This window comes from Ruditapes philippinarum, unplaced genomic scaffold (genome assembly GCF_026571515.1).
Source record: "Ruditapes philippinarum isolate M1 unplaced genomic scaffold, ASM2657151v2 ctg1588_1_1_1_1, whole genome shotgun sequence".
NCBI classification, from domain to species: domain Eukaryota; kingdom Metazoa; phylum Mollusca; class Bivalvia; order Venerida; family Veneridae; genus Ruditapes; species Ruditapes philippinarum.
In genome coordinates this window covers 278,413-296,585 of record NW_026857741.1, presented here as the reverse complement: position 1 = coordinate 296,585, position 18,173 = coordinate 278,413, and the positions used below count along the sequence as shown (strand labels likewise).

The following is an 18,173-nucleotide window of genomic DNA, read 5'->3' as shown; positions in this document are numbered from 1 at the left end:
TAATAAAAAAAAATCTTAAGAGTACTTAGTATCACTTTTTTTCCAAATGTCACTTCATGGAAGAAGATGTTACTTGCACATTGACACACACAAGATGATATAACATGAGAAAAGGTTCATTTGTGGATTAACTTTACTATTTGTGTTTGAAGATAGGTCCATTACTTGCAAAATAACCATGGCCATATTAAATTTGTCTACTTTTTATTCCTTTGACATTTTAGATTTTTAAAAATGATATTTGTATCTATTTAACTTATATAATTTTGTGAACATCAAGTTGGAATACACTCAAAATGAAATATACGAAATCTCTTAAAATGATTATGATTGCAGTGGAAAGTTGGCAATTTGGTTTGTATCAATGATGTCGACAGAGAACGCGGAAATGCCACTATACATATTCCATTGACTTCATTTTCATAAAACAGAGTTTTCTCTCATCTAACTATGAATGGAAACTGAAAAAAAAAACACACAGACACAAACACTGGAATTTCTTCTGTTAGCACCTGTAGAGAAGGTTACATATCAGTTCACATTCTTTTGATTTATAGGAACAGGCAATAAGAACATACAGGGTAATGGGGAGGATGCATAATTCTTGTTCATGCATTATTATTTGGAATCCATTCACGGTTTAGACGTGGGTAAAAATAATGATAAGACTAGAACAGAATTAATCCATGAATTGGGAGAAACATTTTTATATTTCTAAAACGTTATGATTATTTTGTATAAAAGATTTAACGCTGTGCGTTGTCGTTTCCGATATAATACTTGAGATTACCGACAGAAACATAATATAGTATTAAGTCTTTAAAGGCCAAATTGAGCGTATAAAATGCTATCATTTTTTCACAAGGTTTTAATCGTTTTTGTCCTGTTACGGGTTTTAAAGAAACGTTACTCGTTGACCGTATACCTGGGCCATCTTGTGCAAAATAGGCAATTAGTACTCTTATGGTGATTTAATAAATTTTATTGAAGTCAAAATACCACTCTGTTTATAATTTGTTACCTTTACAATCTATTTCACATTCTACGCAGTTATCATTAAATTTATATTCTGTCGGATATCTTAGAAAACATATCATGTATGTAGCAAAATTGAGAAGACAGTTTATTTAACTGATTTCCATGGTGTTAAGTATCGTAAGGTAACAATGAATCTATGAATGTATTCTGTTTAATATTGTTTATCAAAATATCCTTTAACAAGTTAATAATTAGAAACATATTGCCTACATGTGTATCTTATATTTGAATGACTGCAAAACTTCTTCCAGAAGCGCAAATATTATTATGAAGTATTTGCAATAGATATGTTTTTATTTACATTTGTTTTGTAAATAAATCAAGCTTTAACTAGAGATAATAATTGCACATTTGTAAACGTAATTTAAAGCTAAAAATAGTAGTAAATCTACATCAAAAAGTATTAGCTCTGTGAACATAATTCACACGCCACGCCCAAACACAAAAATAACTAACTACATGCTGATTTAAAACTATTTTTACTTAGATATGATTTTATTCAGTTTCGTAAGTAGATATTTAAAAAACAACATTAGCACCTCGGGAATTAACGGAAAACCTAGATCGTAAATCATAACGTTCTTGAAAGATTTTTTATTCTCACAGAATAGGCCAGTCTAAATATAGCACCCATAAATTTACACAAACATGCACATCTATTATATACAAAGAATATATACAGCTAAGGAAATCAAATGCATTTCAAAACCGTTTTGTTTTTCGATTGCTAATTGATAAATTACAAATTGTACAAATTCCCTTACGAAAACAATGGACTTAATCCAATTACTTGCTTCGCTTCAGTCGATCCCTAGTTCCAGGCCTTCTTCACATAAATCTGTAGTTGCAAGACCATGGTCAGTCGGAAGATAAAACTTAGAATTACATTGTGACCAAAGCAAATTTCGTACTACAATAGCTTGTCAATAGGTAATTCTAAACATTTCTCGGTCAAAAGACATTGTACTTTTCTGAAAATGTGCACATACTGATATTAAACATTTCAATATGCTTCTTAGTTCTCAGATACGATACGAAAAGAGCAGACGAAATATACCGCCTTGCTTTTAACATAATTTGTGCTCAGTCTGCAGCATGAGGAATACTGCTGTTTTAACACTGATTCGTTCTTTGATGGAACTGCTGATGGGCGTAGATTAGATTGATAAATTTGTAATAATCATTAGAGCCTCATTCCTACAAGTGTCCGTCTGCTTAATACTAGTATTTTGATTTTATCAAAGTTGATGTTTGTTGTTTATGAACAATATAGCTGTTTGATTGAAAGAAATTTAATGTTTATTTATCCAATGAAACAATTAGGTCAGTGTTATTGTATTGAAATCATATTATATGTAATATATTGACTGTTGTCTGCAGTCACCGAATCAAAAATCCCATTATATATTATGCCTAGAAAGAAAATTCAAAGAAGTATAAACCAAATGCCAACAAAATGACATGGAGCATAATATCATAAGAAATTAAGATTTTGGTTTTTATTCGATTTTTAACTATTTGTTATTGTTTTTATATCTCCCGGGGGAATCGCACCTTTCCTAGTTTTACAATCTTAACAGAAGACCGATATTAAATGCTATGTGACAGCGATAAAATGTCGTCCCGTACATCATATATTCTAGTCTTTTGTAATCAATGATATCAATACTTATAGTGTTTTCGGTCTGATACCTCTTAAGCCGTTGCTCAAAATATGTTGCAGTTTTCATCAGACACAATAAAACCGAGTCTACTATTTACAAATATTTGTTTTTTTTTCAATATCCAATCTAACAAAATTTTCGTAATATCAACGTTACTTTTCTTATGACTATCACGTTTAAGTTTAAATAAGTGAGTATCATTCAAAAGTCTATATTATATATTTTATTGATTTTTTTTTTTTGGGGGGGGGGGAATAGTTTTCTGTTAAAGACAGATGATTTCCCAAAACCTCGTTTCCAAGGTTATACTCGTATGTGGTAATATATTATTTTTTCAGAACACATTACTTTTCGTAACACTGTTTAAATTAAAAGATCTGTTGTACCCAGAATTAAAGAATATAAAGATAAATACAAGAAAAGCATTGATGCAAAGCATCACAGGGCGTCCAAGCAAGAAATGCAGCAAGTGAAGATGAACTAGTACACATATGATGACAAGATATTCTTATAAACTACCAGAAATGTATATCACTTATGAATGAGCGGACGAAAGACATTGTTCATTATGAACTTTGATTGGCATGCTAGAGTTAGAACATTACTTGTTATTTCTTTATGATCGTGGTTATTAATAGCAACGGATATACATGTATGCAATCATTTATAATCCATATGTGTAACGCATGATCAACACGTACCACACCTTTGTAATTGTCCCTTATTATGTTATCGCTATTAGCGAAGACCCCCTCTTAAGGTATCTGTTCACACTTTAAGTTAGTAAATATATTACCATGTTGATCATGTTGAGCATAATTGTTTATTATACAATAATTGTAATATCTATTAATTTTAATAAAAAAAATACAAATTTTATGAATATTGTTTTCTTTTCTTTTTTTGGGTTTTATGTGCTATTTTAATACTGAGTTTTTACTACTCTTTTTTTTATTAAAATTGTAAAATAAATTTTAAGAATTCAATTGTCATATTGACCGACGATTATAAGTCAAAGCTTAACTGGAAAAAGTCAGTAAATTATGGTTTATCTTTTAATATATAATATTGTTTATTTTTAAACCATGTGCATTTGTATTTTTCTTTATCATTTTTTAAATTATCAATCAATTGAATAATTCATAAAATCTAATTTGTAACTTTGAATAATTCCTCGGCATCTTTACTAAACACGGATAACAAATTAAATAAAATGTTTCAAAGTTGATAATGTCATTTTAATACCATAAAAATGTACCTTTTTCTCAATTATTGTACATATCACGGATTTATATGTAATATAAATCCGTGTACATATTTATTGTTTTTATCTCATATAGATAAAATGAAACATGCTATTGTTGTTTTTTTTTTCTCTAATTGTAACGATATCAAACATCTACTCCAAAACCGGGAGAGACCGGACAATAAACGTGTGGTACTATTTCGCCGGTCACTAGTAAATCCCGGTCAAAATAGACCGGGAGAGACCGGTAATTACCGATAGGAGTGATAAATAGATATATCTATAAATAGATTTTTGAATATTTAGGTCATCAACTGATCTTTCTAGGATACATGTACAACAATAACATACCATGATAACCCACTGTGTACTACAAAATGATAAATAAAAAAACCCGAAGAGCGCGATTTATTGACGGAAAAGGTTATTTCATTTGAAAATGTTTGCATTGCGAAATTCTCCAGTTCGCTATTCATTGTAACATATCGCGACATTTCATTCTTAATTAATAATCAAGCACCCTCATACCGATCGGAAAGATCGGCTTTTATTATGACCGACTAAAAGGCTCGAGAAGTTGCTGTCGCCCTTTCACAAAATCTGATTTCATTCCATAAGGGCGCCGCGCTTCGGCGCGGACGCCAATAAATACTTTAATTTTATATACAATATAAAAGTTGAGTTAAAAAAAAGAATTTAAAGAATTGTTTTTCATGTTATCAGAAAACATTTAATTTAGTTTTGAAACGTCCTCAAACACTACAGCATTTATTATTATTAAAGGTCGGAAAGATATCAGTTTAAATAAACAACATATATTTTCATGCATGATGTACGTGACAATAAATAACATAATATGTGAAACGAGTTAGTTACGAGGGGATGGCACTAGCTAAGGCGACATCGTTGGATGTTTCTGCTAGAATAAGATGTCGAAAAATGTGCAAAAAAAGCTCAACTGTTATAAAAATTGTTGAGTTTTGTCTTATATGAATCAAGGAAATAAACCCATCACTGATAAATATATCAATACAGTTTTCGAATTCTCATTAAAAGTTGACTGAAAATAATGGGTTTGAAAGAACAATGAAAAAGTCAAAAGCATGCGATAACATATGTTATAATAATACGATTGGGGACGGACCATATACATGAACAAAGAAGCAAAAAGTTAAAAGAAAACGTCTCTGTAATGATTTCTAATTCTATGCATGTATTTACATCTAAGAAGATCTTAAAAGTACACTATTTAAAACATTTCTTGATTCAGTTTTGTTATGCTATTAAAGTGCAGAGCTAATTCGCAAATGAGTATTCAATTACTTTTAAACACTCCTTTAATTATTTTATCTCTGCTTTCATGCTTTCATATCTATACTTTCATGTCTACTCTGAAGATTTATGCGTTCTATCCGGTTCAATCTGCCAAAATCAAATATGAAACAGATGATTTCATTTAAGAATTTAAGACAATTTCCTAGATAGTTTCTACTAACTCTGTTTAGTGTACTGAAGCTAGCTTATCATTGTCTAATGTTTAGCCGATTTTATCCAACGTTGTGTCAGAAATATAATTAAACAAGAAAGGAATATCATTCTATTGAAGTAAATTGGTACATGAAGGTCTGCAACACCATAAATAATTATGGTGTTGGCATTTAGAACCATACTTGAGAACAAACCGCGAAACTATTATACATGTATATGGATGATGTTTGTAAGTGGAATACACGATCCGGTATGACATATTTATATATAATAGCGGATAATAAATTCTTCTAGAACACAATGCTATTTTTCACTGTATAAATTTTCAAACTAAAACTACTTTAAACTCTATCGACATTCTTTTCAATATTTAAAAACGTGTCCATTGTAAACCAATCCACTTTAAGAAATGAAACTTCCAGAAAAACGTACCACTTATACATTAATATGCAACACGTTGTTACCACGGATTCTGTTTTCTTTAACAATAATAGCCATTTCGAATTTACATTGTATTTTCTCGTATCAATATTAATTCGTACAGGTTATTACTTATAAAGATTTTCGACAGAATAAATTTGCAAGCATATGAAAAGGTAGCCTGTAGTAAAAAAAAACAACAACAACAAAAAACAACTAAACATTTTCATACAATTTTAGCCCCATATGTAACATTTCATTTACTTTTTTTAACTTGGTGCCAAAATAAATAAACAATAATAAATAAAGATAAATAAAACATAAATGAAATAGGTCTTATGTTTTTATCTTTTACACATTTTAATTTTTTTTCAAACAGAAACTATATTGGTGTCCCCAAAAGGTTTAATAATTCATTTTCTTCTAAGTGACAGATCGTTTTAAATAATACATAATAAAAGAAGAAAGATCTATAGAATACACGAAACAGTTGTAATCCACGTATATTATTGATAAGCAAACTTACAATCTTACATCGTCAAGCAATAACTTTGGATTCAGGTCACGATTTCCTTTATAAAGATAATGATCTGCTCTAACTTACTGGATGTACTTTTAAGTAATGTAATCTAAATCGTTAAATAGTTGATCGTTTTCATTCTCCCCGAAGTCGTTAAATGCTAAGTGACATCACGAGCCTATCAGTTAATACACATTAGTTAAAGTATTACTACTATAATGATAGTGTAGAAAATCTATTCCATCAAAATATGTTATGAAATAAGGTATATGTGTTGTGTGAGATATTACTACATGTACTATTAAGCTGCTCGAATAACATCACGTTCCGTATACTTTTATCTTGTTTCGCCCGTTTCATCAAATTGATTAAATGCGATAGGCGCTGCAATTGTTTACAAATATGAAAATAAAACTGTTTAAATTGCCAGCCTAAAAAGATGTTTCCTTCTCTTTTTTTTAGATATATATATGATTCCAGGAAAATACGCTACTACGAGCAATTGATAATAGTTTTCCAAGAAAGTTAATTTCCTGAAACTGATTATTTATTTTAATCTAGATTTGATATTTTCCTGAAAATCTTTACATATGAAATAGTATAATTATCCCATTTCATCGTAAACAAGAATAGTTACAAATTAAGACTGAAAATCCTTCTGCTACGGTAACCACAACATATTTGTTCTGTTTATATATAAAAGCAGACGACTAAACCACGCAAAACGATGAAGAGAATAAATGTTATTGTCCGCTTTTCCTCCTTTTCGTTTTTTGTGTTATTGTCCACATACAATGGTCTGGCTTTAATCTGACAGGAATGGCTAGTCACTTCCGGTTCAGCATTGCACCCAGTTCTGATAAATTAGAAAAGCAACGTTTAGTGGGTGCTTATGGAAATTTGATATCTGTTGCGCATTATCTTAACAAGTTATTTAAAAACTGCACATTCTGCGGATGCTAAATTCAAAAGTTTACCATTTCATATTAAAATGTTGAATTCAACTTAAGCTTGTGCTAGGGGGAGGGGGCCGTGGATGGAAGCATGCACGTTCTAGTACTGTTCATGACTCAATCAAATCGACGCTCCTCATGTACTGTAGGAAACAGTTTTGGTAATTAATTACTTTTAAAGTTCGTCTTCCATTTATCTGGAATCTCGCATTCTTTGATTTTGATTTTATCTTTATATTTCAAACTTTGTTTACTGCAAGATCATTTTTGTCCTTTTGCCCTATTTTCATATCTATGTGTGGGAACAAATTGTCTACACGTGAATAAAAAAGCTTTATATGTTTCACTATCAGCATCAGAAGTGTCGTACGGTTTACATGGCCCTTATATAAAGGCGGAACACGACAGTTGAAAAACAAGCATAAACTTGTTAGACGTAATTTGCAAAAAAAAAACAACAAATGTTTAATGTCTATAAAATAAAAATTCCATATTATAATAAGGTTAAAACAGCATTTCATTTTCAACACACTCATGATTGCAAATTGGCTCTTACTCGGCAGCAATTAATGTAGCCGCTTTTTCACGAAGAGACCAGTGCTGATAGTGATAATTGTGATTGGCATATTTTCTTTAGACGAGGTCAGGTGTTTCTAAAGAGGCTGATAACACAGTGGCAATGTGAGGATACATTCAAATGCATTACATAGATAATATACGTGGAGCTCACAGGACAAATTATCAAACAGTAACTTTTTGATATCCTGTTCACTCTAAAGGTCTAAACAGACGGTAGGATCTTGAAGCACAACACCTATTAAAACTAAAATGTACAAGCAAATCTTTAAGTGTGAAGGTTACTATTTCTTGAATTCGTAAACCTTAATACTAGATGTAACGGATAGGACATGTTTATTTTGAAAATCTTGTCGTACAAACCTCACGCAATGACAAGTTACAGATTGCCAAATTATCTCCTGATAATGGGTGTAATGAATGAAATTCAAGAACAATTAGGGCTAAAAGGTAAACATAGTAGTAAGATGGGGTCAAATGATGTTGAAAAACTCTTCAGGAGACCCACAGTTGTGGTTTGTTCGAATCACAAATTATTCCAAAAATGATTATGTTCTCTAATCAGGGGAGGTAGTTTGTAGGTGGCCGGATAGCTCAGTCAATAGAGCCGCAGTACGGTATTCCGAGGGTCCCAAGTTTGAGTCTCGGTCAGGCTGCACATTAAAAAAATCAAAATTGAAAGAAAAACAATTTAAAAAATGTTTCGATCATTACTCATGGAGAGATAAAAATAATTTAGTGGGTAAAGTATGTAAGGGATCAATTGGGAGGGATTGTTTTAGGGAAACCTCATATGATTCCTACATTGCAGAATTACGGTCTGAATGCAAGTGTCGTATTGCTTTGAAAATTGTACATCTTATCTCTAATTAGTGTTGTACAAGTAAATCCTACCCTCTGTTGAGGCTTTAAGACAAATGTCTGTTATAAATAACTGACTGTTTATATTTTCAAGAAAAAGTAAGCAAGGCATTATTTTGTTTCATATGACAGGAATGACTGCATTAACAATCCAGGATATTATGAAGATGTGCGTACTCATTGTTTAACATGTCAGATTAAGATATTAAACCCAATCCATCTGTTGACCTAAGGGGACGTGTTTGTACTGTACGTGACTGCTGTGGAAAAAACAATGTGATACTTTATAAAAGAGAGGACACTTTCTCTATTTTTCTGATATTGAGTTGTATGAGCCAATTTGCAGTTATATGGGTAAGAGTTGGTTAGACTCCCCACGGTCGTCTTAATACGTATCATACAATGATTTAACTTAGCATTCACCCAATAAATTAATCTATGTTGCTTTGCACTTACAGTGAAAGATAGGACGTTTATATTTTATCTGTGGACTTGTATTTACACTTCATCCATTTACTTGTACATATATTTTATCTATTGACTAACATGTTCTCTTTATCCATTTACCTGATCAATGGACTTGTATATACAATTAATCCTTTTTCTTGTACATATCTTTTATATGTTGACTTGTATGTACACTTTATACATTGACTTGTATATTAGTTTTATGTATTGACTTGTGATTACATTCTGTCCATTTACTTGTACATACACTTATGATGTAGTGATGTTGTTTAAAGATACTTAATCTACGATGAAAACGTTTAAACGTTACCACCTTATGTATATAATGTAACATGACATATAAACACAGTGTTGAAAACTCTGAAGGCAGCCTACATGTCACTCAGTCTAGTAAATTATTATTAAAGCATGAAATAATTTCACTCAAAATAGAAAGATATTTCTACGGAAGCGTCCTGGTGCCAATTCATAATGTTCTATAAAAAAATAAACTCCTACGTAGGAGATAAAAAAGCCTAATTAGGAGTTTGTAACTCCTACGTAGGACTTTTAAACTCCTACGTAGGACTTTATAACTCCTACGTAGGACATACAAAGTCCTACGTAGGACTTTATAACTCCTACGTAGGACTTTATAACTCCTATGTAGGAGATAAAACAAAGCCTAATTAGGAGTTTATAACTCCTACGTAGGAATTTTAAACACCTACGTAGGACTTTTTAACTCCTACGTAGGAGATAAAAAAGCCTAATTAGGAGTTTATAACTCCTACGTAGGACTTTTAAACTCCTACGTAGGACTATTTAACTCCTACGTAGGACTTTTTAACTCCTACGTAGGACTTTATAACTCCTACGTAGGAGATAAAAAAGCCTAATTAGGAGTTTATAACTCCTACGTAGGACTTTATAACTCCTACGTAGGACTTTAAAACTCCTACGTAGGAGATAAAAAGGCCTAATTAGGAGTTTATAACTCCTACGTAGGACTTTTAAACTCCTACGTAGGACTTTTTAACTCCTACGTAGGACTTTATAACTCCTACGTAGGACTTTATGACTTTATAAGAAATGCATACAGAATGCTTTGCAAATCTCAACATTCCGGACCGGTATATCGGCGAAGGAACAAGACACTTACCCCCCCACCCCCTCAAATCTCAAATATAGAGGACATTTCACCTTTGGTTCATACAGAATTTATTTAAGTTTGGTTGTGTAGGAAGCTATAAGCTTATAGACACACTTTCGAATCCGTTCCTGGAACCAACCATTACGTACTTAGCAATGAGTGTAAAGTTTCTTGCTCAAGGAAACAACGGCTTGCGCCTAACGGGGTTTGAACCCATGCGGCTAGCGATCATTAGGCTACTAGTCACACGGCCATGCCGCAACACTTCACCTTTTAATAAAGTGTCTCAGGTTTCAGATGTACAGTGTCTTAGGGTGAGGTGTCTGTAAGCATTGGCGATGTATCCCGAAAAATTGCTTTACAGCTATTCGAAAAAAACTTCCTCGACTTCAAGCATATATCAAAATTTTAAAAGGCTTAAATGATAACGATTTCAATACGAATTAGCTGAACAAAACGAGCAATTTTACCATTTTCGGCCGTTTCAAATGATTAAATCCTTATAGGGGACAGGGGGAGGGGGGGGGTTAGTGAAGTGTCTTGTTCCTGCTTCGTAAAGTTTAAGAAGATAACGGTTTGCGGAGCATTATGCATGCATATGTTTAATAATGAATTACATTGTATATCCTACTTTGAACAAAGTTTAACCCATACCTTTTTTGTACATGTGTATAATAAATATAACTAAACGTACATAATACAGAATCATCGTTTAATATATGCAGAGAATGACAAAATCATCTCTGGCTACAGACTAAAGGTATTTACTAAAGCTGCTTGCCACAATTACAACTTGACACATATGAGCCGCGCCATGACAAAACCAACATAGTGGGTTTGCGATCAGCATGGATCCAGACCAGCCTGCGCATCCGCGCAGTCTGATCAGGATCCATGCTATTAGCTATAAGGTTCTCTACTTGTAATAGGGTTTGTAAGCGAACAGCATGGATCCTGATCAGACTGTTAGTTTTGTCATGGCGCGGCTCATATAGTTTATTTTCCTACTTAATATGCTATCTTAAGTTATACTCTAGCATACATGTCCGTCGAACTCTGTGCTAACAGTACTTTGATATGTATCCTACGTAGGTCCTACGTAGGAGTTATAAAGTCCTACGTAGGAGTTATAAAGTCCTACGTAGGACTTATAAAGTCCTACGTAGGAGTTATAAAGTCCTACGTAGGACTTACAAAGTCCTACGTATGACTTATAAAGTCCTACGTAGGAGTTATAAAGTCCTACGTAGGACTTACAAACTCCTAATTAGGCTTTTTTATCTCCTATGTAGGAGTTATAAAGTCCTACGTAGGACTTATAAAGTCCTACGTAGGAGTTATAAAGTCCTACGTAGGAGTTTAAAAGTCCTACGTAGGAGTTATAAACTCCTAATTAGGCTTTTTTATCTCCTACGTAGGAGTTATAAAGTCCTACGTAGGAGTTATAAAGTCCTACGTAGGAGTTTAAAAGTCCTACGTAGGAGTTACAAACTCGTAATTAGGCTTTTTTATCTCCTACGTAGGAGTTTATTTTTTTTTATAGAATATTATGAACTGGCACCAGGACGCTTCCGATATTTCTCATCACAGCAAATTTAATTCCACAACACATTTTGAAAGGAGATATATTGAACGAATTTGTAAATGTGTATTATAGCAAACGTTGGTTTTTTGTAAAGTGGTTTTCTATCATATACACAGAGTACAATACTAATGATAATGATGAACTAGGCTTTCTGTCACAACATGTATAAACCTTTACCGGCCCATTATGCCAATGAAATACTTTTAGTTTTATTTCTCAAATCCTCTTTTTGTGTCCTTTCATAGGTTTTTAAAAAAGTTACTTATTGTCCAATTGCTTCAGCCATTTTTGCGTCTGTTTTTTTTTTTTTTTTTTATTTTAGTTTAAGTTTAGTTATAGTGAAAAATTGTTTTGTTTGGAATTCAAAATACTACTTTGTTAACATTTTGCAACTTTTATGACAAATAATGTTACATTCAGCGATACTTTCTTCATGTGATAAGCATCTAACATGCTCTAGAAACATCCTTTAACGTTATAAAACGGATCTTTGGGTTTTCAACTAGAGGACAAATTTATTTGTTTCGGAGGGAAATTTTGCATTTAAGTAATAAAAATTTCTAAATTTTTGAAAGGATGTTCTCTAGGTATTAAAGGAAAAGATATTAAAGGAAACCCCAACGAGCATTTGATCATTCGTGTTAGCACGCGATGTGCCCTCTAACATCCGGAAAACGCAGACGATTGATATAACGCAGACTGCCGATGAGAATAATTACCCTTCCTGTAGTAAAGATAATTTTAAACGATCATGTGCGATTTAGCATTCGGTTAAACATTTCTGTATTAACACTGATTGATTTCTCTAGGGGATCGTTGATTGAAGTAGATAAAAGTAATAACTTCGATATTTTAATTTGGACTACTTTAGTCTAGCGACGATCTATTTCAGGTTTGTTTTATGGAGAATTGTGCGGTGTGTATTTCCTTTGTAAAATTAGAAAAAGATTTAAATGCCGTACGTTATTCATATAACAAATAAAATTTAGATTAAAACAATAAATATTACAACGACTGAAATTCAAAAAGAAAAGGCAATATAACATAAGAAAAAAACTTATCTACAGTAGAATAGCACAAAACATGTTGGTCAACCGCAGAATATGTTCTTTTTCAAGCAGTATATTTAAAGACTTTATGACGTTTGAAAATTACAGGTCACGATCTATCAATCTAGAATATATTTTATATAATGTATCAAGAAACTGTTAAGTCATTTTTCTGCATTGAACTCAAAAGCATTTTGTACTTAAAATAATTTGATGACAATTACAGTGACATTGAGCATTGTTGTTATAATTATTTTCCTTTTTCCTCTTGTTATGATATTATTTTCCACTCTTATTTGTTAACTCTGTCTTTGTGAAACCTTCAAAGTATTTGTTTTTATTTCATTGTGATATATTTGAGTTCATATTAGTTATCAAATTGTACTTCTTTACGACACAAAATTTGATATTTCCAAATAAATACCTTTCTAAAGACAGTTTGTTATAATATATGAAATGCATGGAATATATATAATTCAAAGTTGTTAATTGAATTATATTTTAAATGGAATAAACCGAATTAAGTGAAAGTTGAGACTGGCAGAAAAATATTTCTTTAAAAGATATCGTCTTGTTAGGAGTACATTGTCTACCAATTATTAGTTTCCAAATATGCATGTGACACTTTGTCTTTTCTTTAACAATAAATGTAATTGTCTCCTATTGGCTGACTTATTTTAAAAATTAGACTGCTGTTCTGAATAATGAAACTGTCATTTACAGAATTTCCCATACAATATGTATCCAGAAAAAACATCTTGATTTAAGGATATAAAATCTAAGATTTTTTTCATCATTTGTTGGAACAGTAGATTCCACGAATAATATAATATAATTAAAAGTCATTCCTAAAAACTAAAAAATACATTCACCTGGAAAATACCAGATACTGCATATTTCTACATTCATATTTTAATACTTTTTGTAGATATTTGTTCACTTTTGTATTCAGTAAGTACAACATATTTTTATATTAGATATGAATATGTGTATGATTTAAAGACACACATAATTGTACTAATATTAATGAATGTGATGTTTGCTATTACCGGTACGATGGATATAATCAAAGTCCATATGTAATTAACATATGTTTTTATTTGCAATGAATTTTGTTGTGTTACATCTTATGCAATTTTACATTCAGGATGGCTATTATCAAAGTGCGTGCATATTTTGTAAATGAGTAATCAATTGATGTACAAGTACTTAATAAATCGTTACAACTATTATATCCCATTCATATGTATTAAGAATATTCATGAATCCCTTGTTGGCAATATCTGCCAATTTCAAATGTTAAACAGATGGTAACATTCAGTGATTTAGTACAACGTTAGTAGATGGTTGCTATAAATTATAAATTATGTTTATTGTTTCGCAGCTAATAATATTCATTTGTTAAGTAGAATAATTGTATGAAGTATATACCGGGATATCTAATGAGAGAAGAGAATTCGATTAATCAATTTTTGCAGAAAAAAATCAGGTCAGTCAGGAAAGGATTGTAAAATCAAAGAACACAAAATGATTTATTTTATACAATTACTTTATAAACATATGTTTTGTTGTTGTTAGTGATGGTGGTGTTGGATGCTATAATTTTTTAGTGACTCTTTATGTAATGTAAAAACAATAATTTTTAGATGTTTGTTTATTTTTTTTTAATTTTGAAAGGCGGTAAATCGCTGTCGTATTGTTTCGTGCATTTGCCGTAGATCAAAATATTTATACGCATTACAATATAGTTACAAACAGCGTCATTTAAATATATCAGAAAAAAACAGTTTCAATCATATTTGCAAAATTGTCCTTTTGTAAAAACCATCATCTCTGTCGTATGAATATAAGTATTCAAGAAACGTTTTGCCGGCCTTCACATGGAATTATCTCCCACCTTAAGAAAATAGTTATTCGAATTAGAAGTATTGAACGTATTCATGTTTTCAAAAATCGTCTTCCATCACTACGTTACGTATTTGATTAGAAGTTAGTTTCAATATCTTATTTCAAGATAATGTGGTTAAACATTAATGACATTGGGTAATTATTTAAAAGGAAATTTATCAACGATCCATTTGCTTTCTAATATGAAACCTTGGTAAGCAAAAGAAGAAAAATAATTGCTCGAGTTGCCTTCATGAATAAGTTTAATTTTTTTCTGTCGGGGCAATTAAGTAGTCTTCAACGAGAACAGTAGGATTTCAGGAGACTTAACACATTGCGGAAAATTAACATTTTCACCTTATTTGTTTTATATATATTTAGGCAATCCCTGGAAGGGATACGTTGTTATTTCATGTGTTTTTGAAGACATGTGTTTTTCCTACAAATAATATTAAAGCACGATAGATCTCGTACAAAAATGTTTGTCAGAACCGCAAAGGTTAACTGTCTTTAAGATAGCTAAAAGTATCACGGTTGTAATGGATTCTATAACACAATAAATGTGTTTTTATTATTATAATTATAATCATTATTATAATTATTATTATTATCATTATTTAAAGTGAATTATCCCTATCTAAATGTAAAAAGTAGGTGTACAAGTCAAAGTCAAAACAACTTTTTGCCATAATTTGACGCCGCGTGCACGCGGCGTCTAGTAGATATGCATTCGTTCAGTCAGCAATTGGGAAAATTTTAGTCTTGTTTTTGTTTATTTTTTTTGTTCTAACAAAATTACACAGTTTTCAGATTTTCGGATAAAAATAGCTTTTCTGATGATTAACATGTCCCCGAGCGTCATGAAATTAAATAAACGTTTAACAAAAAGTGATACTTCCATGTTTAGATATAACATTCTTTTTATTTTTATCTTTTTTATTATTTACCAATAAAATAACGTGCCAATGAGCCAGTCTATATTCTAAAGCAGGAAATTACCGAGTGGATTATCAATTTCAACAGAAAGGGCCAAATCGTTGCGTTGAGGAAATTAGGGTTTAATTAGCGTAATTCGTTTACTTACCGTAATGCATTTTCAATCGAGTGATGCCTCCTTTTTTTAGGAGTCATTGTGTGTATCGACGCTTATATAGAACATGTTTTACAACAAACACGGATAAGTGTAAACTTGCATTTTAAAAATAATAAAAAAGTGTTGAATTGAAAATTTTAAATCTAGTGTACAAACATTTAATCATGCCTCGGCCAGTCGGGAAGTATTTCTTGACACTGTAGACTAGGTGAATTTGGGTAATTGTTTTAACCCCAGTGGATTATTTTGCGGCGTCTTTGATGTGCAGCATCAACATTTAACTTGAAGTTATCTAATTTATAGTCTAGTTCATGTTCTACCTGAAAAATCGATAACTATCCTTCGGAATGTATCCTTGACGTTTAATAGATAAAAGTGGGGCAATTTATTTTATATTGTAGTCAGGGGTTACATTTTATTATAAACAATTTTCATAATCTATTATTGGTCATTAAGTATTGAGATAGTCAATGTGTTTCAATGCATGTACATAATCAAGTCAACTCAACTTGATAATCAAAATATTAACATAGTGTTTTTGTTTGTTTTGTTTTTCATTTAAAGAAGAATATCTTAAATAAGCTTTGAAATATTCAAATATTTCTGTGAAATCATAACTTCTAGGAATTTCAATCAAATTCAAATACAAAACAGAATTCGCTTGTATCAAAATTTACATTCATTTACATTTAGATCTAAACTCAAACAACTTCTTTTTAAAAGCGTCTTTGAAAAGGAATTATAATTTCAATCAATCTTTATTTATGTTTATTTGTCATACCAAAAATGACTTTCAAATGTTGTAAAGAGAAAAAAAATGGTAGTCTCTTTGAAAATCATATGGTTTTACAATTACATGCATAACTTTATGAATAAAGAAAAAAGCTAATAAATTATCTAATTTGTTGCTTTATGAGTTAAAGGAAGGAAGGTAAAACATTTTATATGTATACAAAACTTAACAAAAGACATGTGTTGTGAAGCCGGGTTATAAATAGATACATTATAATAAAGTAGAAAGTGTTGTAGTCCCCTTTAAAATTACATTGAATTAGGTGTTATTCATTAAACATTTGAACATAGTTTTTTTGATATGTATAGCACATCCACTATTGCTTGTTAGAAGAAAGAATTACGAAAGTCCGAGAACGGAAGTTTGTTTACTTGAACACAAATCTTATTCCGTACCTAATTGAATTTAAAACGTTTGCTGGAATGGCATTGCAAGTAACCTGTAACTATTATTTTGAAGTTTGAAAGCTTTATGTTATGCAACTACAAAAATTTAATACAATGTAATAGTATTATAAGAAAAGAAGAAAAAGTAAATGCCATTTTCCTATCTGACATAAGTTACATAAATAATATTTTCTGGACGCCATTTTGTTATAGTTTTGTACCAAACCATGTTATTGTTTTGTAGTTTTATTTGAATACTCTAGTTATTTTCAAGACATTTCTTACTGAGAAGACCATTAGATAGACGTATAGATATAGAGGAGAGTTAAATCGTTGCCATATGACAATAATTGTAATTGAAATTGAATAAATTGAATGAATTCAATTAATTGCCTAATTGATCTTTAAGATGCTAACAATCTTTATAGGAGATAAGGAGATATTCTTATGAGCCGCGTCACGACAAAACCAAATAAGTGGGTTTGCGACCAGCATGGATCCAGACCAGCCTGCGCTTCCGCGCAGTCTGATCATGATCCATGCTGTTCGCTTACAAACCCTATTACAAGTAGAGAAACTGATAGCGAACAGCATGGATCCTGCTCAGACTGCGCGGATGCGCAGGCTGGTCTGGATCCATGCTGGTCGCAAACACACTATGTTGTTTTTAACATGACGCGGCTCTTATGTTTTAAAATGCAGATAATATTACCAGGACATGGTTTATTTTCTGGTTTTTCAAATAGCTGTGCTTTTTTCTTTGAAGTATAAAGTTGTACTTTCTTTTTTTGTTTGAAAATTGATTGAATGTAAGCTGATATAAAACAGTCATACATCGTATTCTTAGAACATATTTATTGACCAAAGCTTGGGATTTATTTAGACATTTCCTTCTCTTTCCTTAGATTAGGTTGTGATATACATATTTCGAATTCAACCATTCTTAAGTTTGTACAATTGTACCGGCGAATTAACCTTTATCATTGTACGAGTACATAAACAGTTTTGTTTTGT

The 18,173-nt window shown here is 31.2% G+C and overlaps 1 protein-coding gene across 2 annotated transcripts in view; it reads left to right on the top strand.

The window, feature by feature from the left end:
• Nucleotides 1-18,173, top strand: part of LOC132750808 (protein stum homolog) — a 62,439-nt gene that overhangs the window by 27,274 nt on the left and 16,992 nt on the right. The window lies entirely within an intron of this gene.